A 22,904-nucleotide genomic window follows, 5' to 3' on the forward strand; every position below is an offset into this window, starting at 1 on the left:
GCGGGGGCAGGTTCGGGAGGAGCGGGGCACTGTCTGTATGGGGACACAGGCTGGCAGGGGGGTGGCGGGGGAAGGTTGGGGAGGAGCGGGGCGCTGTCTGTGTGGGGGCACAGGCTGGCAGTTAGGGAGGTGGCGGGGGGAGGTTCGGGAGGAGCGGGGCGCTGTCTGTATGGGGGCACAGGCTGGCAGGGAGGTGGCGGGGGAAGGTTTGGGAGGAGCGGGGTGCTGTCTGTATGGGGGCGCAGGCTGGCAGTTTGGGAGGTGGCAGGGGAAGGTTCGGGAGGAGCGGGGCGCTGTCTGTGTGGGGGCACAGGCTGGCAGTTAGGGAGGTGGCGGGGAAGATTCGGGAGGAGCGGGGCGCTGTCTGTATGGGGGCGCAGGCTGGCAGTTTGGGAGGTGGCAGGGGAAGGTTCGGGAGGAGCGGGGCGCTGTCTGTGTGGGGGCACAGGCTGGCAGTTAGGGAGGTGGCGGGGAAGATTCGGGAGGAGCGGGGCGCTGTCTGTATGGGGGCGCAGGCTGGCAGTTTGGGAGGTGGCAGGGGAAGGTTCGGGAGGAGCGGGGCGCTGTCTGTATGGGGGCACAGGCTGGCAGTTAGGGAGGCAGTGGGGGAAGGTCTGGAGGAGCGGGGCGCTGTCTGTATGGGGGCACAGGCTGCGAGTTAGGGAGGTGGCGGGGGAAGGTTCGGGAGGAGCAGGGCGCTGTCTGTGTGGGGGCACAGGCTGGCAGTTAGGGAGGTACTGGCGGAAGGTTCTGGAAGAATGGGGCGCTGTCTCTATGGGGGCACAGGCTGGCAGTTAGGGAGGTGGCGGGGCAAGGTTCGGGAGGAGCAGGGCGCTGTCTGTATGGGGGCACAGGCTGGCGGGGGAAGGTTCGGGAGGAGCAGGGTGCTGCCTGTATGGGGGCACAGGCTGGCAGTTAGGGAGGTGGCGGGGAAGATTCGGGAGGAGCGGGGCGCTGTCTGTATGGGGGCGCAGGCTGGCAGTTTGGGAGGTGGCAGGGGAAGGTTCGGGAGGAGCGGGGCGCTGTCTGTGTGGGGGCACAGGCTGGCAGTTAGGGAGGTGGCGGGGGAAGGTTCGAGAGGAGGGGGGTGCTGTCTGTATGGGGGCACAGGCTGGCAGTTAGGGAGGCGGTGGGGGAAGGTCTGGAGGAGCGGGGCGCTGTCTGTATGGGGGCACAGGCTGGCAGTTAGGGAGGCGGTGGGGGAAGGTCTGGAGGAGCAGGGCGCTGTAACTATGGGGGCACAGGCTGGCAGGGGGGTGGTGGGGGAAGGTTCGGGAGGACTGGGGCGCTGTCTGTATGGGGGCACAGGCTGGCAGTTAGGGAGGTGGCGGGGGAAGGTTCGGGAGGAGCGGGGTGCTGTCTGTATGGGGGCACAGGCTGGCAGTTAGGGAGGTGGCGGGGCAAGGTTCGAGAGGAGGGGGGTGCTGTCTGTATGGGGGCACAGGCTGGCAGTTAGGGAGGTGTTGGGGGAAGGTCTGGAGGAGCGGGGCGCTGTCTGTATGGGGGCACAGGCTGGCAGTTAGGGAGGCGGTGGGGGAAGGTCTGGAGGAGCAGGGCACTGTCTCTATGGGGGCACAGGCTGGCAGCTAGGGAGGTGGCGGGGGAAGGTCGGGAGGAGCGGGGCACTGTCTGTGTGGGGGCACAGGCTGGCAGTTAGGGAGGTGGCGGGGGAAGGTTCGGGAGGAGCGGGGCGCTTTCTGTATGGAGGCACAGGCTGGCAGTTAGTGAGGTGGGGGGGTCCTGGAAGAGGGGGCGCTGTCTGTTTTGGGGCACAGGCTGTCAGATCGGGAGGTACTGGCAGAAGGTTCTGGAACAGTGGGGCGCTGTCTGTATGGGGGCACAGTCTGGCAGTTCGGGAGGTACTGGCGGAAGGTTCTGGAAGAATGGGGCGCTGTCTGTATGGGGGCACAGGCTGGCAATTAGGGAAGTGGCGGGGGAAGGTTTGGGAGGAGCGGGGCGCTCTCTGTATGGGGCCAAAGGCTGGCAGTTAGGGAGGTGGCGGGGGAAGGTTCGGGAGGAGCGGGGCGCTGTCTCTATGGGGGCACAGGCTGGCAGTTAGGGGCGTGGGGGAAAGGTTCTGGGAGAGCGGGGCGATGTCTGCATGGTGGCAGAGGCTGGCAGTTAGGGAGGTGGGGGGAGGTTCTGGAAGAGTGGGGCGCTGTTTGTATGGGGGCACAGGCTAGCAGTTAGGGAGGTGGGGGGGAGGTTCTGGAAGAGTGGGGTGCTGTCTGTATGGGGGCACAGGCTAGCGGTTAGGGAGGTGGGGGGGAGGTTCGGGAGGAGCGGGGCGCTGTCTGTGTGGGGGCACAGGCTGGCAGTTAGGGAGGTGGCGGGGGAAGGTTTGGGAGGAGCGGGGCGCTGTCTGTATGGGGGCACAGGCTGGCAGTTAGGGAGGTAGCGGGGGAAGGTTCGGGAGGAGCGGGGCACTGTCTGTACGGGGGCACAGGCTGGCAGTTAGTGAGGTGGGGGGGTCCTGGAAGAGGGGGCGCTGTCTGTATGGGGGCACAGACTGGCAGTTAGGGGCGTGGGGGAAAGGTTCTGGGAGAGCGGGGTGCTGTCTATATGGGGGCACACACTGGCAGTTCGGGAGGTACTGGCGGAAGGTTCTGGAAGAATGGGGCGCTCTCTGTATGGGGGCACAGGCTGGCAGTTAGGGAAGTGGCGGGGGAAGGTTTGGGAGGAGCGGGGCGCTGTCTGTATGGGGGCACAGGCTGGCAGTTACGGAGGTGGTGGGGGAAGGTTTGGGAGGAGCGGGGCGCTGTCTGTATGGGGGCACAGGCTGGCAGTTAGGGACGTACCAGGGAAGGGTTGGGAGGAGCGGGGCGCTGTCTGTATGGGGGCACAGGCTGGCAGTTAGGGAGGTGGCGGGGGGAGGTTCGGGAGGAGCGGGGCGCTGTCTGTGTGGGGGCACAGGCTGGCAGTTAGGGAGGTGGTGGGGGAAGGTCGGGAGGAGCGGGGCACTGTCTGTGTGGGGGCACAGGCTGGCAGTTAGGGAGGTGGCGGGGGAAGGTTCGGGAGGAGCGGGGCGCTTTCTGTATGGGGGCACAGGCTGGCAGTTAGTGAGGTGGGGGGGTCCTGGAAGAGGGGGCGCTGTCTGTTTTGGGGCACAGGCTGTCAGATCGGGAGGTACTGGCAGAAGGTTCTGGAACAGTGGGGCGCTGTCTGTATGGGGGCACAGTCTGGCAGTTCGGGAGGTACTGGCGGAAGGTTCTGGAAGAATGGGGCGCTGTCTGTATGGGGGCACAGGCTGGCAATTAGGGAAGTGGCGGGGGAAGGTTTGGGAGGAGCGGGGCGCTCTCTGTATGGGGCCAAAGGCTGGCAGTTAGGGAGGTGGCGGGGGAAGGTTCGGGAGGAGCGGGGCGCTGTCTCTATGGGGGCACAGGCTGGCAGTTAGGGGCGTGGGGGGGAAGGTTCTGGGAGAGCGGGGCGATGTCTGCATGGTGGCAGAGGCTGGCAGTTAGGGAGGTGGGGGGAGGTTCTGGAAGAGTGGGGCGCTGTTTGTATGGGGGCACAGGCTAGCAGTTAGGGAGGTGGGGGGGAGGTTCTGGAAGAGTGGGGTGCTGTCTGTATGGGGGCACAGGCTAGCGGTTAGGGAGGTGGGGGGGAGGTTCGGGAGGAGCGGGGCGCTGTCTGTGTGGGGGCACAGGCTGGCAGTTAGGGAGGTGGTGGGGGAAGGTTTGGGAGGAGCGGGGCGCTGTCTGTATGGGGGCACAGGCTGGCAGTTAGGGAGGTAGCGGGGGAAGGTTCGGGAGGAGCGGGGCACTGTCTGTACGGGGGCACAGGCTGGCAGTTAGTGAGGTGGGGGGGGTCCTGGAAGAGGGGGCGCTGTCTGTATGGGGGCACAGACTGGCAGTTAGGGGCGTGGGGGAAAGGTTCTGGGAGAGCGGGGTGCTGTCTATATGGGGGCACACACTGGCAGTTCGGGAGGTACTGGCGGAAGGTTCTGGAAGAATGGGGCGCTCTCTGTATGGGGGCACAGGCTGGCAGTTAGGGAAGTGGCGGGGGAAGGTTTGGGAGGAGCGGGGCGCTGTCTGTATGGGGGCACAGGCTGGCAGTTACGGAGGTGGTGGGGGAAGGTTTGGGAGGAGCGGGGCGCTGTCTGTATGGGGGCACAGGCTGGCAGTTAGGGACGTACCAGGGAAGGGTTGGGAGGAGCGGGGCGCTGTCTGTATGGGGGCACAGGCTGGCAGTTAGGGAGGTGGCGGGGGGAGGTTCGGGAGGAGCGGGGCGCTGTCTGTGTGGGGGCACAGGCTGGCAGTTAGGGAGGTGGCGGGGGGAGGTTCGGGTGGAGTGGGGCACTGTCTGTATGGGGCACAGGCTGGCAGTTAGGGAGGTGGCGGGGGAAGGTCGGGAGGAGCGGGGCGCTGTCTGTATGGGGGCACAGGCTGGCAGTTAGGGGGGTGGGGGGAATGTTCTGGAAGAGCGGGGCACTGTGTGTATGGGGGCACAGGCTGGCAGTTAGGGAGGTGGTGGGGGAAGGTCGGGAGGAGCGGGGCGCTGTCTGTATGGGGGCACAGGCTGGCAGTTAGGGGGGTGGGGGGAATGTTCTGGAAGAGCAGGGCACTGTGTGTATGGGGGCACAGGCTGGCAGTTAGGCAGGTGGCGGGGGGAGGTTCGGGTGGAGCGGGGCGCTGTCTGTATGGGGGCACAGGCTGGCAGTTAGGGGGGTGGGGAGAATGTTCTGGAAGAGCGGGGCACTGTGTGTATGGGGGCACAGGCTGGCAGTTAGGGAGGTGGAGGGGGAAGATTCGGTCGGAGCGGGGCGCTGTCTGTGTGGGGGCACAGGCTGGCAGTTAGGCAGGTGGCGGGGGGAGGTTCGGGTGGAGCGGGGCGCTGTCTGTATGGGGGCACAGGCTGGCAGTTAGGAAGGTGGCAGGGGAAGGTTCTGGAGGAGCCATTGAGGTGTAAGCTTTGCAGTAAGAGGCCGTGAGTGTGTGTTGTTATTGTGTATGCTGGTGGTATTGATTTGTGAATGGTGGGTTGCGCTGGCAACTTTGTGTTGGGTTGTACAGGTACTGAATCAACCTTTGAAGAACTGTGGCAGCTGGACTAAGTAATCCCCACTCTGAGCAGTCCCCTTCGTCGCACTGACTCCTTAGAACCGCTGAAACTGGTGCATGCAGATTCGGTGTAATGTCAGTGTGGTGGTTGGTTGAGATACCTCTGTTAGCAGAATGGTTGAGGACTCTTGGCATGGCATAGATACAGGTCTTTACTTTTTTATTATACGGAGATTCTGTTATCAATTCAGACGCTATGATCACATTAGTTCCTTCTGGCCTTGGAATCTATAATGTATTTATACTGGGACTGTCAGCTTCTTCGGACGAGAAACCTTTTCTTGTTCTGTGTTTGTGCAGCACCTAGAACAAGGGGCCCTGATCCATGATCGGGATTCCTAGGCACTACCACAGTATAAATAACAACTTGCATTTACAAGGATAAATATCTCCATTTCTAAAGCGTCTCTCTCCAGTATACTTCGGGTACCCCTTGGAGTTTAAAATAAAGTAGCAAGAACACCACTCCATTCCAGGCAGTGGTACCTTTCCTGTTACCCCAAGAACGGCTAGAGTCAATACCAACTGCTATAGAGGTCTTGAAAACATGCCTCACTGTGATAGACTATTATCCAAGAGAAGGTCAACAGGTGACTTGATCAGTCTCCAAGTACTTACATGTAGAAGAGATTTCTGACAGCAGATGGCTCTATATTCTAGCTGCAAAAGGCAGAATGAGTTCCAATGGCTGGAAGGTGAAGCTAGACACATTCAGACTAGAAATAAGGTGCTCATTGTGATGATTGATTACCTTCACTGTTCACAACAGCTTACCTAGGGAAGTGATGGATTCTTCACCACTTGGAGTCTTTAAATCAAAACTAGATGTCTCTTTAAAAGATATGCTCTAGCTCAAACAGAAGCTGTGGGCTTGAAGCCAAAATTATTGGGCAAGATTCTCCAGCCTGTGCTGCGCAGAAGGTCAAACTAGATGATCGTATCGGGTCCTTCTGGCCTTAAATTGAAAAGGATCCCAAAGAGCGTTCAACTCTCCAATGACTGGCTCAGCCAGATTTCTAATGAAACAAGCAACTCAGTGGTCCAATTTTAGAGCCTAACCAGTCCTTCTTGGGTTAGGCCTCCTGGCAGACATTGCTGCAATGCACAAGACTCCCCAGAAGTCACACGTGGTTGGTATCGGCAAGCCCATCAATTTGGATATTATCCTAATTAGTTTAGCAAATTCTGCTCTCTTTTCAGAACATGTGCTAGTGCTCCTCACTGATTTATTTTGGCCAATTTCTCTCAGCTATGCAGAAGCAATTTACCACAGGAGCTTAGCACCGAGGAGGAAACAGCCAGAACGAACCACTGGCTTGGCAGCTCCCCCAGCGACATTTTTTCCTCGTTTAATTGAATTTGTTTTGGAGGGAGCAGCATCTCTGGAAAACCTAAATCCTGGGATTATCCTCGGGTCACGTATGGCACATACAGGAGCAATGGAATATTTACAGCCCTTACAATAGCTCTGACCTTTTCCAAGGCGCCTTTCTCCAACACTTTTCAATGTGAAGAGTGACTATTTCTGTACCCCTGGGTATTTTCAACTGGGCAAGCTTAATGAAAAGCAGCAGTGGTTGTTTAATAGCTGCCACCTTCTTCAGAATAGGCCACAAGCTGTTAACAATTCCCTTTGGCGAAGGCTTATCATCACACCCTACTCAACAAGTAAAACCATATTAAAGATTTCCCTGTGAGCAATTGCTGGAGTTGGGACGATATGAGGGGAGGTGAATTGAGATATGGTGATAAAGCCTGGGAACTCCAGTTTCAGACCCCACGGCCCCAAGATATCACGGCGACGTGGGCCACGGAAAAACCTAGACAGAGAGTCAAATCATATTGGAAAATAAAATTCAACAAAAGTTTGTGCCAGACATTCATATTGCAACAATGCTCTTCCAACAGACCTTTCTGCTACTGGTGCCTACCTGCAATAGGTCCAGGTCACAGGACCTAGGACACATCGTTAAGGGAAAACATATTGGACTCTTTGCCTTTCCTGATTATGATATAAATCAGATGCTTCAATGGGAAAGGTTAGGGTTTTTCAAAAGAGTGCATAACGTTGGATTCCCTCCCTTTGATGGGGAGATTAAGAGCCGGTTAGGCCCCAGTTTCAGGCTCTGTTTAAAAATAGAATGTGAATTGATCTCTTTCCATTATTATTTGTATTTCAGTAGCATCTCCAAGCCTAACTGAGGTCCCAGCCCGATTCTGCTCGGTGCTGTACAAACACAGAGACAGTTCCTGATCCAAAGAGCTTACGGTCTGAAGAGACAAGACAGAGGAAGGGTGAAAGAGATGCACAGAGTGTCTTGCCCAAGGTCCCACAGCAAGTCAGTGGAAGATCTGGGGATAGAATGCCAGTTTTTTGCTTGGCTGTAGCATCAGTGATGAAACAGCCTGCAAGTGCCAGGGAACCAGAAACTGACCGTGCAGTGACGTGCTGTTAATATTCAACCTGGGCTGTGTGAGCTATGCAGAAGGACAATAAGGGACTGGAAAAATCTATTCATTTTCTTTACTCACTTAAACAAAAACCTCTTTTTTGTGACCACTGACAAGGGAAGAGCCAGCACCTCTGGGACAAGGTGATTCCATTAACGCAACTTCCTCTTTCAACATTTCGACTTTGTCCTTGAAAAAGTATAGAAAGACCAAGATTTTCAAAAGTAGGAACCTACAGTTAGACTCCTCAATCCACATGAAATAGCCTCATTTTCAAATATATGAAGCACCAGCATCCCCCACCAGAGTCAATGGGGGCTGTTGGGTGCTTAGCACTTATTTAGGCACCTAAATACAGAGTAAGGAGCCAAACTCTGGGCCCTTATTTGAGTCAAGAATCTCTCTCACACACAATACATCCAGAGGAGAAGTCACTGCTTCATAAAAGTTCATTCCTACTGCAACACTAGCTGCAAATGTAAATTCTAGGCAGTTCTATGGAGATGGCGTAAGTGGGGGGCAGGAGCAGGGGGGAGGGGGACACCCTGACATTAGCCCCCATCATTCCTGCACAGCAAGCAGGAGGCTCCCGGGAGGAGCTCGAGGGCAGGAGCATCACACGGCAGTCGGGGGAGGGACAGCTGAACTGCTGCCGCACAGGGAACTTAGGGGAGCGGGGAGCTGATAGGGGGGCTGCCGGCCCACCCTGGCTCCAAGACACCCCCCCCGCCCCCCGTCAGCTGGCTCCACCGGGCTGCTCTTCCTGCAAGCAGTGGACAAAGCAGGTGGCTGCCAAACCACGTTATAAGGGAGCAATGCACAACTTAAACGAGCATGTTCCCTAATGGATCAGCAACGTAACAACGAAACACCATTAACCGGGACGACTTTAAGTGAGGAGTTATTGTACTTCATTAAGGGAGCATTTCCTGAGCGGCAGGCTTGGTTATTTTAAATTTCACACACACAGGGGTCGTATTATGCCACTCCAACCATGAAAGGATGCTCTACAAACAGAACGTTTAGCACAAAGAAGTTCTGGGTTCAAACCCTGCTGTCAACCCAGATGGGGGCAGAGGGAAGGTTTCAGACTGGAAATAAGGCATATGTTTTTAATGGGGAGTGTAAATAACCATTGGAACAATGTACCAAGGGTCATGGTGGATTCTCCAAAAAGAAAAGGAGGACTTGTGGCACCTCAGAGACTAACAAATTTCTTTGAGCATAAGCTTTCGTGAGCTAGAGCTCACTTCATCGGATGCATTCAGTGGAAAATACAGCGGGGAGATTCATAGAGAACATGAAACAATAGGTGTTACCATACACACTGTCACAAGAGTGATCACTTAAGGTGAGCTATTACCAGCAGGAGAGCAGGGGGGGACCTTTTGTAGTGCCTTTTTGTGGCCTGCCAGGGCACAACTCACCCAGCGTCATGTCTCTGTGAGGTGGCGGTGGGCCAAGGCCCACTTCCCACCAACGTCCAAAGGGAATCAGGAACCAAAACAATCCCACCGCTCCAAGCAGGCTCGTCCAGCGAATGTTCGCTGGGACCCCGCCCTTCTGTTCAGGGCTTGTCTCCAACAAGCTTCTGTGGTCCCCCAGGGTCCGGTCGACCCCCCTGGTAGGAGCTCATCAGGCTGGCAGGCGAGTGCCAGCTCAGGGCTGCAACCAGGATTCTCTCCCACTAAAAGAAATCGAGCGCTGCTCTCCTTCTGGTTCAGCCCTGACCTGGGGTAGGTCACCGACTTTTAACATCCATCTCCGTAGAACGCAATCGGGTCCCAAGGTTCTCCCTAGCCCTCTCGCTGCCAGTGTGGAGCTGGAACCAGAGCCCAGCGGGCAGCCGGGGGACCCTGGGCGCGGGAGCTGAGGGAGGGGGGCGGGGCCAGGTGGCAGCTGGGGAACCGGGGGCCTGGAGAGGAGCCTGAGCCCCGGGCGGCGGGTCCTGCAGCCGATACTCAGCGCCCCCCGCAAAAAAGTTCCTCCTCCCCCATTAGGGGGGGCCGCCGCACAGACTGGGGGGGCCTCTGCTGCAAAGCATGTTGTGTGCTTCTGACCGCTGCCCCGGCCACCTTCTCACAGTGACACCTGGGGGTGCTGCACCTCCAGCCCCCAACCCCTGGGTCCCCCAGTGAAAAGGGGCAGCCATTTTCTCTTGAGTGCAAACCGGCCGCCAGGATCCAGCCCGGCTCCAACTGGCCACGAGGTCAACCCCAGGGAAAAGGTCTGGAAAGTTTCTCATTCCAAACCGGCCACCAGGAGAGGGGGACGGGGACGGGAAGGGGCAGTGGGCCCAAGGGGGTGGGCTGGGCGAGGGGGGGGGGGGGATCGGCAGTGGGCCCAAGGGGGTAGGCTAGGCGAAGAGGGGGTGAGATTGGGAAGGAAGGGGGGCATGGGCAGTGGGCCCAAGGGGGTGGGCTAGGCGAAGGGGGGGGTGAGATTAGGAAGGAAGGGGGGGATGGGCAGTGGGCCCAAGGGGGTGGGCGAAGGGGGGGGTGGGCGAAGGGGGTGGTGAAATTGGGAAGGAAGGGGGGGATGGGCAGTGGGCCCAAGGTGGTGGGGTAGGCGAAGGTGGGGGGTGAGATTGGGAAGGAAGGGGGGGATGGGCAGTGGGCCCAAGGGGGTGGGCTAGGCGAAGGGGGGGGTGAGATTGGGAAGGAAGGGGGGGATGGGCAGTGGGCCCAAGGGGGTGGGCTAGGCGAAGAGGGGGTGAGATTGGGAAGGAAGGGGGGGATGGGCAGTGGGCCCAAGGGGGTGGGCTAGGCGAAGGTGGGGGGAGAGATTGGGAAGGAAGGGGGGGATGGGCAGAGGGTGGGGAGGACCCAGCCCCTAGGGAGTGGGGCCCCCAGCACCACACGGCTGACTCAGGGAAGCACGTGGGGGGAGTCCTGGCTGCCAGTCCCAGACTCACAGTCCCACCCCATGGGCTTGTCATTGGTCCATTCGTGACCCGTCGCCCCGCAACTGGGTGACCCTCCCCCTAGGCCCCGCCCCCCGTGGGGGGGGCGCCTCGTGCCCTCACAGGCCCCGGAACCGCCCTGGCCAATGAGCGAGCGAGGAGGCGGGGACGAGATCGGGCCAATGGGAGCGGGCGGGGGCGTGTCCGGGAGCGGGTCGCGCGGGGCTCTGGGCAGCGCAGCGGGGCTGAGCCCGCCGGGGAGCGGTGAGTCCGGGGGGAGGAGCCCGGAGCCTAGCGCCCCGCCCGGCCCCGCCCCTTCCCCCTCATCTGCTCCGGTCCCTTCTCGACCCCCACCTTCCCCCTCATGTGCCCCGCCCCCCGTCGGCCCCGCCCCCTCATGTGCCCCGGTCCCTTCTCGACCCCCCACCTTCTCCCTCATGTACCGCGCCCCCCGTCGGCCCCGCCCCCTCATGTGCCCCGGTCCCTTCTCGACCCCCCACCTTCCCCCTCATGTGCCCCGCCGTCCTCGCCCCGCCGGCCCCGGGCCCCTTCCCGCTCCCCCTTCCTATCCCCCCCCCCGCCTGCCCCAGTCAATTCCCGCCTCCCCGTCCCCCCTCACCTGTTCTGGTCCCCCTGGCCCCTTCCTACCCTGCCCCCATCTACCCTGATCCCTTCCTGCCCCCTTCAGTCCACCCCAGCTACCCCAGCCCCCTCCCGCCACACCCCCTTGCTGCTGCCACCTGCCCCACCCCTTCCTGTCCCCAGCTGCCCCAGTCCGTCCCCGCTGCCCCAGCCTCACCTGCCCCACCCCAGTCCCCCTGCTCCCCTAGCCCTGCTCTTGCCCCACTTCCCCAGCCCCCTTCCTGCCTCCTCCCAGTCCCCCAGCTCCCCTCCCAGGCCCTGCTTCCCCCTAGTTGTTTCCTGCCTCAGCTCCCCCCTGCTCTGCCCCGACTCCTCTCGTCTGCTCCCCCTCCCTCTCTCCCCTTCCTTGCCTGCTCCGCTCAATTCTTCCCTTCCCCGCCCCTCCTTCCTTCCCACCCTTGTTCGTTCCTCACCCCCTCTTCTCTTCCCTTCCCTTCCCTGGGCATCTGTGGGGAGGGGAGTTTCCCCTGTGACACCAAGAGAAACTCTCTCGCCAAGGCAGGGTCTGTCTGTCTGCTGCGGGTTCCCTGCCTGGTTGCTGGGGAGGCTTTTCAGCGTGGTAGAGGCAGCTGGAGAGTGGAAAAGCAAAGCAAAGTTCATGCTGCAGCCTCAGGTAAGAATGCAGAAGTGTGAGCGCCAGCCCTACTCTTTAGCTGGCTAATCTCCCCTGTCTCTAGTGGGTCTCTTGTCTCTGTAGGTTACCTGCTCCTTGTGGGTTCTGCAGGCAGCCGCTGGGCTGGAACTCATTGATTCAGCCGGAGCTGTGCTGAGCCTGGCTTGGCTGGGAGCCTCTCTCCCCACAATGAATATAGCCCTGCCAGGGAAATGTCTGTTGAGCTGCTGGGACAATAACTAGTGTGCCAGGGAAGGAGCAATGCAGCTGGGGCGCGTGGTGAGCTCTCCCCCTATATGTTACTGGGTATTAAGGTCTGATGGTGTGTTTCTTGGTAGCCTGGCTGTAGAAGAGCTTGGGTGAGGGTGTGATGAGAGAAGGTTAAATGGAAATGAGTAGGAATTCTGGATCATTTAGGTACCTGAGATACAGGGAACGCTGGTTTTGAAGCCAGTGGGATTGGTAGTAGACATGGTCCACAGCAGAGTCTGTGTAGAAAGGGGTTCTATGGCATTTAGACAATTCTATCAGCACTCAAATGCTGCTACCTTACTGGTGAGTCCGGGGCATGACCCTTAGTTCCTGCAGAATCTAAGCTTTTATTTTTTTCTTTTAAATAGCCCAACTGTTCCAGGGCGCTGATCTCCAGTGGAATTGGTGGGTGCTCGGTGCCTTTGAAAATGGGGCCCTATGTTTCTAGCTCTTCTTTTTAGGAAGAGAAAATTTCCCAGCATGACCTGATGCGGGGCTATCTGTGTGAATCTGGACAACTCCGGGGCACCTGGTGCTGCTCAGGGCTCTGCTAAGGGGCAGCAGAGAAGTGGGGAAGACCCTAGTGATTTTCCCTGCAGCCTTTGGGAACTTAAGGTGTGGCTGTGAAACTGACAAGAACATGTCAATATCATGCTTAGCACAGCTCTCAGCTGCTGCAAAGGCTGGTATTGGAGCTGTGTGGGAGGGAGGAGGTGCCCAAAATATGGAGCCTGGGGGACGGGTAGAGTAGCAGACACCCTACCATGCAGCAGCCTCAGGAAGGGCAAGACAGCAATTCTCCCTTCTGGAGCTGGGGGTGTGTGTGTGTGAGAGACAGAGAGAGGAACAGGGGGAGAAATGATACTTCCTCATGTATCAGATGCCTACAGGCCAGATGCTGGAAATGAAAAACAGAGCCCTTGAACAGTACTCCGCTAGCCTTTGTTATGCAGGAGGTCAGACTAGATCATAGTGGTCTCTTCTGGCCCTAAAATCAATGAGTCTAGATGCACATTCAGCTAATTACCATACAAAATAATAAAACTGGGCCAATATTAACAGTACTCCCCCACTTCACGCAGACCAGTAACTGTCCACTCTTGTCTACTCAGAAAACTACACACCTCACCCCACGGAGTAGGTCAGAATTGATATCCCCATTTAACAGAGTGGGAAAGCGAGGCACAAAGTGATGACATGACATGCTTGAGGATACCTAACAAGCCAGTGACAGGACTCCTATGAGTGGGATCACTGATGGGGAGTTCCTACAAGAATCAAGGGGCTGGGGGAAAAAAATAACAAAACCTCTTATGAGGAAAGACTGAAGAGCCTGGTCTTGTTTACCTGAGAAAGATGATGAATGAGAGGGGACAAAAGTCTGTATGGTCCAGTGGAGGTAGATTGGGAGCGTCTGTTCTCTGTCTCATAACACAAAAACAGAGGGACATTCAGTGAAATGAAAAGGCTGGAAATTCAAAACTGATCAAAGGAAACACATTTTCACATGGTGAATAATTACCCTGTGGAACCCACTGCTACTGGATGCTGTTGAGGCTAAAAATGTGGCAACAAAAAGGGACTGGACATTTATATTGATAACAAGAATATGCAGAGCGATAATAGTTAATGCTCCTGTTTCAGGGCTTTAAACTGATCTCTCACTGTTTAAGCTGGTGGCTGCTCTCATGCTTTTTCCAAAAATACTTAATTTACCTTTAGGAAAAACAAATAAATATACACGGCCAAATCATTGTAATTTGTTTATTGCTAGCTGGCAAAAGTGATATTAACAAACATAGAAGTATCACTATTCACAGCAGACTTACTCAGCCCTGGCAACAAGCCTGGGGACAAATTAAGCCCTAGATGGGGTGAGGGGGGGAAGGGGTCCAGGGAGGCGCCAGGGGGAATGGGGAGGCAGTGGAGGGCTGGAGCCCGAAGCCCTGTGGCCAGAGCCTGCTGCCCCGCCACCCCAGGGCTGAAGCCCAAAGCCTGGGAAGGTGGGAAACTCACCAGCTGCCTGGTCCTCCAGCATTGTGCCCCAGGTATCTCCACAGGGGGAGCAGGGCCCAACCAATGCTGGTGGCCCCAGCAATCGACACCAAGGCCGGGCATCCAGGAGCAACAGGAAGGGGCTGCTGTTTTGCCCCCGCCCCCCATAACAGTCCATGAGGCTGTGGCCGCAAGAAAAGCCCCTGGTGACCGCATTTGAGAACCGCTGGCCTTACACATTCGTTATGTAGAAACTGATGTTCATCTCATTGTGATGACAAAGAAAACCCACGGAGTATGAACTAGTGCTGCGTAGTCGTTCTGTGTCTGCAAGGCTGCTGCTTGTCTCTCTCCCAAGGCGCGGCAGTGCGGAAGGAGCAAGAGACTGGGCAGTTACACTGCAGCGGTGAGCCCCAGGGAACAGTCAAGAATCCTGTCAGTTGCACTTAGCGGCTGCTTGGGCTAAAGCTGTGATCAGCAGTAAGGAGCACTTCAGCTGTTCGCGCGGGGTGGAGGAGCTGAAAACAGAGGCAGAGGAGGGATAGGGTACAGGGTAGACTATCAAACCTCTTTTACCCCGTGTCTGTTTCCTACCCCTCCCACATTCCAAAAGTACCAGGGAGTCTTTTGGGGGGGGGGGGGGTGAGGGTCTTTTCCTCTTCCATCAACAAAACAGGAGCCCAGGGCTGAGGTTGCTACTTGCCAGAGGCCGATAGGAAAGGTGGAACCAGTTGTGCACTGTCCTTTGAGAAAGCCCTGGTAGGAATCGCCGCACCCTCTCCTTTCCCAGGAGCAGGGGGCACTGTACTTCCAGGTCCCTAGAGGTCCGTGCCAGTTCCTTCCGTCATGTCTAATATTGGCCTTTGCTTTGCAGGTGTCTTGCAGTTTTTTTTTTGGGCCACGGACTGACATATCCGTGAACTCTGCAAACTGTTGAAGCAGAGGTGATTGTCCCACAGGGGTGTGTGTTTGTGAAATGCCTTGAGGTAATGGGGGATATAGAAAGGTAGAATATTGCTCTTATTGGCTAGCATGTTTCTAAACACACGTGATTGCCCAGGGATGTAATGCCAGTGATGTGGGGCAGGGTTGGGCCCTCGTAGTTCAGAACACACAGACACAGTGAAACACATTTGAATGGACAGAGTTTAGATCGTGTTGTTTATGAATAATGATGACTGTGTTGGCTGAAGTGGTCACCTTCTCTCCAGTCTGGGAAAAGCTGACGCTGGATCTACTGTGAGGTTATCTAGAATGGGGAGGAGTCATTTAGTTTTTGTCATCATCGTACTTGGCTGCTCATTATCGCGCTCAGCTAAACCTCTGCTTCCTGTTTGAGATGCAACAGTCTCCTTCCCCTGTAAATGTTAACACTGGAGGCAAGTCTCAGGTCTTAGACAGGATCACGGATAAACCAGGTAGCTGGGCCACTGGGCTAGGTGGTGGGGGTCACCTGGTCAGAGTGCTAGAAGCAGGTCAAGCTGAGTCTCTGAGGCAGAAAGGGAAACCTGGACTTCCAGGGTTCATCTACATTGCAATAAAAAACCTGCAGAACCAAGGGTTCAGAGTATCAGCCGTCTTAGTCTGTATTCGCAAAAAGAAAAGGAGTACTAGTGGCACCTTTGAGACTAACAAATTTATTTGAGCATAAGTTCCTTCTCCACTCTGAACTCTAGGGTACATGAAAAACCCCCTAAGCTTATTTTTCCAGCTTAGGTTAAAACTTCCCCAAGGTACAAACTTTTTTACCTTTTGTCCCTCGACTTTATTGCTGCCACCACCAAGCGTCTGACAAATATATAACAGGGAAAGAGCCCATTTGGAAATGTCTTCCCCTCAAAATCCTTCCAAGCCCTACACCCCCTGTCCTGGGGAAGGCTTGATAAAAATCCTCACCAATTTGCATAGATGAACACAGATCCAAACCCTTGGATCTTAAGAACAATGAAAAAGGAATCAGGTTCTTAAAAGAAGAATTTTAATTAAAGAAAAAGTAAAAGAATCACCTCTGTAAAATCAGGATGGTAAATACCTTACAGGGTAATCAGATTCAAAACATAGAGAATCCCTCTAGGCAAAACCTTAAGTTACAAAAAGACACAAAAACAGGAATATACATTCCATCCAGCACAGCTTATTTTATCAGCCATTTAAACAAAACAGAATCTAACGCATATCTAACGAGATTGCTGTGACGCAGCAGGGAGGGGGGAGTGTTGACCTGGGAATGTGGCAGGGGGGTTTCACTGGGGATGGGAGACTTGAGAGCCTGTAACCTGAGCTGGGAGGGGGAGGTAACACCTCTGCCTGGGAAACTGGACAAAGGCTGCAGGAGACAGCCTGCTGGGGGGAGCGGGGGTTGGTTTCAGTTTGGTGCTGGGTGGTGGAATGCAGGGAACCCCAGGGCTGGGGTCTAATCTCGCTGTCCCCCAGAAGGACTTGACTGAGGGGTCCTGGTTGTACCCACAAGCTCTGTTTTAGACTGTGTTCTTGTTGTCCAATAAACCTTTCGTTTTACTGGCTGGCTGAGAGTCACGGTGAATCCCAGGAAGAGGGGTGCAGGCCACGGACTCCCCCACACTCCGTGACAACTGGTGGCAGCGGGGGGATGTACTGCACCCCGTGAACGGTGCTTCCTGCAGTAAGTGACTGGGAAACAGTAAAATGAAGGGGGATTGATGGGGACCAGGTGTGCTGAAGATTCAGAGAGAGACGGTTTCAGGAGGTGGTTAACCCCTGGGAGTGTGTGACCAGAGAGAAGGACTTTTGCAGTAACAGGGTCCCCCGGGGATTGCAGCGAGCGGTCCCAGGGGTGGAGAAGTCTGCAGCTCAACCCTGGCAAAGAGGTGGTGACCTCAAGAAGTACTGGCACCCTTGGGGTTCTTCCTGGAAACTGTGGAAAGCTGCACAGGCCTGCGAGTGGCCAGCAGTGAGATGTACGCTAAACGCTTTAAGAGCAACCTGGTGGAGCTGTGCAGGCAGAGGGGGCTGCACATTGGGAGGTCCACCAAGGAACAGCTGATTGCCCAGTTGGAAGAGAAGGATCGCTTGGATGACCAGGTCCCTGTCCCTTAGGGAAGCCACCTGGTAGACGCAGCGTGAGCCCTGGGGCCTGACCGGGTTGGGAGGGTTCAGACTGCTGCTGAGGACATCCCCGCGACCCTTCCTGCCTATGCCTGGGGAGGGGTTGGGGGAAGCCCAGCGAATACCAAGGGCACCGTGACCCCAGGAGCCAGCAGGGGATCCTCCTGGCGGAGCTCCCCGTCCCTGGTGCGGAGGCAGCTGGAATGGGAGAGGGAGATGAAAATGAGGGAGCTGGAGGATCATGAAAAGCAACATCAGCGTGAGCAGGAGGAGAAGGAGAGGCAACGTCAGCATGAGCAGGAGGAGGAGGAGAAAGAGGCAGCATGAAGAGAAGCGGAGACAGCATGAGCTGGAGCTGGCCAGGCTGAGGAGCAGTGGGGCCCCAGCTGCAGTGAGTAAGGGGGGACCCAAGACTGCAAGGAGCTTTGATAAGTGCTTCCTGGCCCAGCGGAAGGAGGGGGAGGACATAGATAGCTTCCTGATGGCCTTTGAGAATGCCTGCGAGATGCACAGGGTTGTCCCTGCCGACAGGCTCCAGTTTCTCACCCCCTTACTGGACCCCAAAGCCGTGGAGGTGTACAGCCAAATGACAGGGGCGGAGGCCGGGGACTACGAACTGTTCAAAAAGGCCCTGCTCCGTCAGTTTGGGCTGACCCCCGAGATGTACCGGAAAAGGTTCCGGAGTCAGTGTAAAACGCCTGAGGTCACATACCTACAACTGGTTAACCGAATGCAGGGATATGCCCGCAAGTGGACAGCTGGGTCCCAAGCTAAAGAGGACCTGCTTGACCTAATTGTACTGGAGCAACTGTATGAACAGTGCCCTTCCGACCTGAGGCTGTGGCTGGTGGACAAAAAGCTAGAGAACCCCCAGCATGCAGGGCAGCTGGCCGACGAGTTTGTGAACAGTCGGTCAGGGGGTAGCCGGGAGGAGTCCCAAAAGAACAGGCCTCCCGGATGCAGAGAGAGAGAGTCACCATGGGACCTCCCAGTGGGGAAATATGGAGAACCCCCTCCCAAGGGGAACGCCTGGTGTCGGGCCCCTCCGACCCGCTCGAGGGGACCAACGTGACGTGAGCTGCTATCACTGTGGCCAGAGAGGCCATGTACGGACCCAGTGCCCCAGGCTCAGGGACAGACTGAGCAGACCCAACCGACCCAGGGTTAACTGGGTAGGGACCCAGCTGGACGAGGGGCAGATGGCCCAGGCAAGGGGGGCTGCCAGCTTACCACCTGCTCAGGAGGGAAGAGTACCCCAGGCCAGCTCCTCTGGAGGGCTGGATGCTCTGGACTCAGGGTTCTCGGTTTACAGGGTGGGCGCGGGGCTGTCCCTCTGGAGAGAGTGCCTTGTTCCTCTGGAGGTGGATGGGAGGAAGGTCAGTGGATACTGGGATACGGGCGCAGAGGTGACGCTGGCCCAGCCTGAGGTGGTGGCCCCAGATTGGGTGGTGCCCAGCACCTACCTGACCCTGACGGGGGTGGCTGAGACCCCATTCAAGGTGCCTGTGGCAAGGGTACACCTGAAATGGGGGGCTAAGGAGGGCCCCAAGGACGTGGGGGTGCACCACCATTTGCCCACTGAGGTTTTGATGGGGGGAGACCTAGAGGACTGGCCAAGCAACCTCCAGACCGCCCTGGTTGTGACCCGTAGCCAGAGCCGGCGAGGGGCACTGCGCCCCGACCTTGGGGAGGGTACCACACCGGAGGCGCAGGACCCTACCCTAGTGGGGAGGGAGCGCTGAGGGGCACAACTCAGAGAGGCTGTGGCCTGAGACCCGGCCAATGAGAGGGAACCGGTCCCCATCCCTTCCCCAGCCGCTGAGTTCCAGGCCGAGTTGAGGAAAGATCCCTCCTTGCGGAAGCTCAGGGACCTGGCCGACCTCAGTGTGGGACGGAGCATGAGGAGAGGTTGCCAGGAAAGGTTCCTGTGGGAGAAGGGGTTCCTGTACCGAGAACGGGCTCCCCCAGGGGAAGTGGAGTCCTGTGGGATCAGGAGGCAGCTGGTGGTCCCCCAGAAGTATCGCCGCAAGCTACTGTACCTGGCCCATGACATCCCCCTCTCAGGGCACCAGGGAATCCGGCGCACCCGGCAAAGGTTGCTACAGAACTTTTACTGGCCCGGGGTCTTTACCACGGTCCGGCAGTATTGCCGATCCTGTGACCCCTGTCAGAGGGTGGGGAAGGCCCGGGACAAGGGGAAAGCAGCTTTGAAACCTTTGCCCGTCATAGAGGAACCTTTCCAGAAGGTGGCCATGGACATAGTGGGACCTCTCAGCAAGACGACCTGGTCGGGGAAGAAATACATTCTGGTGGTGGTAGATTTCGCCACCCACTACCCTGAGGCGGTGTCCTTAGCTTCCATTGAAGCAGACACCATGGCAGATGCGCTCCTGACCGTTTTCAGCCGAGTGGGGTTCCCCAAGGAAGTCTTGACAGACCAAGGGTCCAGCTTCATGTCGGCCCTGCTCCGGTGCTTATGGGAGAAATGTGGGGTCCGGCACAACTGGGCCTCAGCTTATCACCCCCAGTCCAATGGGCTGGTGGAGAGGTTCAATGGGACGCTAAAGATGATGCTAAAAACCTTTATGAACCAGCACCCGCAGGATTGGGACAAGTACTTACCTCACCTGCTGTTCGCGTACAGGGAGGTACCCCAGGAGTCTACAAGATTTTTGCCTTTCGAACGGTTATATGGAAGGAGGGTAAGGGGCCCCCTGGACCTGATGAGAGACGAGTGGGAGGGGAAGGCCACTCCCAATGGAGAGTCAGTGGTGGAGTACGTCCTGATCATTCGAAAGAGACTTCCTGAACTCATGGGCCTGGCCAGGGAGAATCTGGCCAGAGCCCAGAAGAAGCAGAAGGTCTGGTATGACTGCACGGCGCGGGCCCGTGCCTACGCCACTGGGGATCTGGTGATGGTTCTCATCCCTGTGAGAAAGAACAAACTACAGGCCACCTGGGAAGGCCCTTTTAAGGTTGTCAAGCAGCTCAATGAGGTAAACTATGTGGTGGAGCTGTCTAACCGGGCACACCACCTAAGGTGGAGGTGATCAGAGACTGGCCCGCTCCCCACACCAAAAAGCAGGTCCAAGCCTTTTTTGGGTTGGCAGGATACTATCGAAAGTTTGTGCCCCGCTTTAGCACCATAGCCACCCCCATCACTGAGCTATGCAAGAAGGGGAAGCCAGACAAGGTGGTCTGGACCAAGCAGTGCGAGGAGGCTTTCCAGACGCTGGAGGCGGCTCTGGTCAGTGGCCCAGTTCTGGCAAACCCAGACTTTGACAAGCCCTTTATGGTGTTCACCGATGCCTCCGACACGGGACTGGGGGCGGTGTTAATGCAGGAGGATGAAAAGGGAGAGAGACACCCCATCGTGTACCTGAGCAAGAAGTTGCTACCCCGGGAGCAACACTACGCGGCCATCGAGAAGGAGTGCCTGGCCATGGTGTGGGCCCTCAAGAAACTAGAGCCCTATCTCTTCGGGCGACACTTCACCGTGTACACCGACCACTCTCCCCTGACCTGGCTGCACCAGATGAAAGGAGCCAACGCCAAACGCCTGAGATGGAGCCTGCTCCTGCAGGATTATGACAAGGATGTGGTCCATGTGAAGGGAAGTGCCAACATGATAGCGGATGCGTTGTCCCGGAGAGTGGACACCGAACTTCCCCAGGTCACTGGTCAGAGTGACCCCGATCAGTTCAGTCTCGAAGCGGGGAGAGATGTGACGCAGCAGGGAGGGGGGAGTGTTGACCTGGGAATGTGGCAGGGGAGTTTCACTGGGGATGGGAGACCTGAGAGCCTGTAACCTGAGCCGGGAGGGGGAGGTAACACCTCTGCCTGGGAAACTGGACAAAGGCTGCAGGAGACAGCCTGCTAGGGGGGTTTTGGTTTCAGTTTTGGGCTGGGTGGTGGAACGCAGGGAACCCCAGGACTGGGGTCTGAGCTCCCTGCCCCCCCAGAAGGACTTGATTGAGGGGTCCTGGTTGTACCCACAAGCTCTGTTTTAGACTGTGTTCCTATTGTCCAATAAACCTTCCGTTTTACTGGCTGGCTGAGAGTCAGAGTGAATCCCAGGAAGAGGGGTGCAGGCCCCAGACTCCTCCACACTCTGTAACACCCCCCATGTGCTCTGAGCTGTGAACTCAGCTGACAGGAGGAATCCACTTGCACAACTCATCTTCACGGAGGGAGGGCAGAACAGCCAATGTCTTTTGTCCTCTTTAATGTCCCACAATGGTCTGTCTGGTGTCAATGCGCCTTCCCTGTTGGGCAGGACATAACACCTTCTGCTGGAGACCAGCACTTCACACCAGTTACTGTCTCTCTCCTGTCTGATGATTTACACGGTCACAAAGGCTCACAATACAACCGCTCAAATAGTAACATCTGTATTCCATATTGTAAGGTATGTCAGCCTAATGCAGAGAGCAACTCACAAGTATTCAGTAAAGTCCCAGCACTAAACACATTCTTATAACCCTAATCCCTGTTTTAACAATACTAACGTACAGCTGAGCCAGACTGATTTCAGCCATGTATTTGTCAGTGTTCAGCTGAGACATGGGGACCTTGGCATGAGCTGGTCTGCTAGCGTCACAGACCCTATCCAGAAGTACTGAGAAAGGAGGCTGCAGGGGATAGGATCAATGCCTGGAATGGGCCCATAACTCAAAGGAAGCAGTCTCTGTGAGTTAGGGACCAGAGGAAAGGACAGCAACCAGATTTAAGGGGAGCAGTTGGTGTCCCAGGAATGAGAGGTCCTGAGGAAAGGACGAAGAGCGTGGCAGAGGAGGAGGAGATCTTAAACACAGCAGCAGAGAAACAGGTCTGGTGGTAGCCAAATTCTGGAGGGAAGATCTAACGGGGCAGCAAACTGGCTGGGATTTCCTACATTGGCTTGAACACTGGTGCAGGACATCGCGATAGACTGGAAGGAGGACACTGTCACTCAGGAAGGGTCGGATGTTAGGGGACTCTCGCCAGAGGGCCAGGTCCCAGTGGCAGTATAATAGAAGGTTAAACTGGACTATACGTTCAGCTGCTCAGTGTTGACATGTGTAACATGTCTTATCAGCGCACAACAGCCACTCCTGGCAGTACATTACATGACCATACAGAGAACACGTCCCCGGTGTGTCCCTCTGGGAAGGAAGCCCGGGAGCCAGTCCACATCTGGTACAAGTGCCTGATCAGCAACCTGCCCTGTACCAGCCGTACATGACAGGCAGGAGCCAGTCTAGAAAGCCACAAGAGGGCGTTCTGGGGCGGGGCAATATAGCACAGGGAGGGGGTGTGCGTTGGGCCGCATGCACATCTTGTAGGGCCCAGATTCGCCATTTCTTTTTGAAGAAAAAGCATTGTTCCCTGTTAGGTTGGGCAGCGGGAACGGAGACATCGCTCCTACAGATCCCGCAGCTGGGTGGAAGAAAACTGGGTTGAGCCTCCCGACCCTGACCAGCGTCTCTTTCCCTGCCCGCTTTATCCCTCCTACCGCTTGTTCTCCACACCAGGTCCTGCCATCGCAGCAAGAACGCCCACGCGTCCCATGGCATCGGCAGGAAACACACTAGCAGGTGATGTGGCCGTTTGCCTGCTTGGAACTGGGCTGAGAACCTCCCCCATCCCCAGCACCAGCCAGGGCCCTGTGTTGCTTCTTTATCGCAGCAGGTGAATGCTGACGTCCCTGGAAAAAAGGGGGCTAGTCGATCTGATTTTCTTACTCCCCCGCCCTTTCTGGTTCGTTGGCGTAGGGTTGGCCATGAGTGCTTGGCTGCAGGGCTCCCTCTCTTTGCCTACGTCGGATCCACACCCACACATGCTTTCTACCTCACACCTACGTTTCCGCTGCTATTTCCCATCCCCTCCCTCCTGCTCCCGACTTTTGTTCCTCTCCTTCTCCCAC

At 56.9% G+C, this 22,904-nt stretch overlaps 1 long non-coding RNA gene across 3 annotated transcripts in view; it reads left to right on the forward strand.

Moving 5' to 3' along the window:
* The window catches only part of LOC119566157, a 46,429-nt gene that overhangs the window by 20,952 nt on the left and 2,573 nt on the right, over positions 1-22,904 (forward strand). For 2 of the 3 annotated variants that reach the window (XR_006290287.1, XR_006290286.1), the window contains one exon: positions 22,513-22,669. This is a non-coding gene — a long non-coding RNA (uncharacterized LOC119566157). Of the gene's footprint in view, positions 1-14,789; positions 14,902-22,512; positions 22,670-22,904 lie in introns of all 3 variants that reach the window. The other variant, XR_006290288.1, reaches the window with a different exon arrangement.

Source organism: Chelonia mydas, chromosome 4, assembly GCF_015237465.2.
Source record: "Chelonia mydas isolate rCheMyd1 chromosome 4, rCheMyd1.pri.v2, whole genome shotgun sequence".
Lineage (NCBI taxonomy): Eukaryota > Metazoa > Chordata > Testudines > Cheloniidae > Chelonia > Chelonia mydas.